Here is an 802-nt window from a genome sequence, read left to right on the forward strand (position 1 = left end):
AGGCTGGCAGCTTGGCAGGAACCTGCTGTCGCCCTGTGGGTGCCAGCGGCATCATGCCTCGTCTCCGCCTGGACTCCTCTGCCAGGGTCAGGCCACTCGGGGACGTGGTACCCGCCAAGGCTGCCCCAGTCCCTGTATCCCACCGCCCCTAGCCTATCACCCCTGCCCTCCAGGGACTGCACCCCAGCAGGGTGGAGGTCAGGGCCCCGACTGGTGAGCAGGGGAGACAAGTGGCCTCAGAAGAGGCAAAAGCTATGGGTGGGGTGCCTCCCTGGTGAAGATAATAGCATAGGCCACCCTTCCAAGCCAATTAACACAAGTATCCCCATCACACCGGGAAGAAACAGGATGAGACAGCTGCTCCCCATCCAACTGGCATCCCTCCCCAGCTCCAGCCCAGGCCCAGGCCCAGCCCCAGGCCCAGGCCCAGCCCCAGGCCAAATGTCCCAGGGAAAAGGCCCACTATGTTCCCTCCTGCACTTCACGTTTGCATCTGGTAGGAACACGATTATTTCCATAATTTTCCAGCCATTTCTCTCCCTGGATCTTAGACAGGAGGCTGCGGTGTGGCAGGTGCCTGCTGTCCTCTGCCTCTTGAGCCAGACACAAGTCCCAGACACACGCTGTCTCACAGGGCGCCACACAGCCTCAGCTTCCCTTGGGGACCAGGGAGAGGGAGGGAGGGGCGAGGGCAGGGGGGGTTCCTCTACACACCCTCCCACATTCCCTCTGTAAGCTGAACTGGGCTGGGTCAGCCCCAGGGGAGGGACCCACCTTCCCAGGCACCCCTCCACCCCCCACC

General features: G+C 62.7%; 1 protein-coding gene across 1 annotated transcript in view; it reads right to left on the reverse strand.

Annotated features, from left to right (window-relative positions):
• CSDC2 (cold shock domain containing C2, RNA binding) overlaps positions 1-802 on the reverse strand; it is a 12558-nt gene that overhangs the window by 11422 nt on the left and 334 nt on the right. The gene's annotated exons all lie outside the window — the stretch shown is intronic.

The sequence above is a fragment of the Myotis brandtii genome, unplaced genomic scaffold (assembly GCF_000412655.1).
Source record: "Myotis brandtii unplaced genomic scaffold, ASM41265v1 scaffold339, whole genome shotgun sequence".
In the NCBI taxonomy this organism is placed as follows: domain Eukaryota; kingdom Metazoa; phylum Chordata; class Mammalia; order Chiroptera; family Vespertilionidae; genus Myotis; species Myotis brandtii.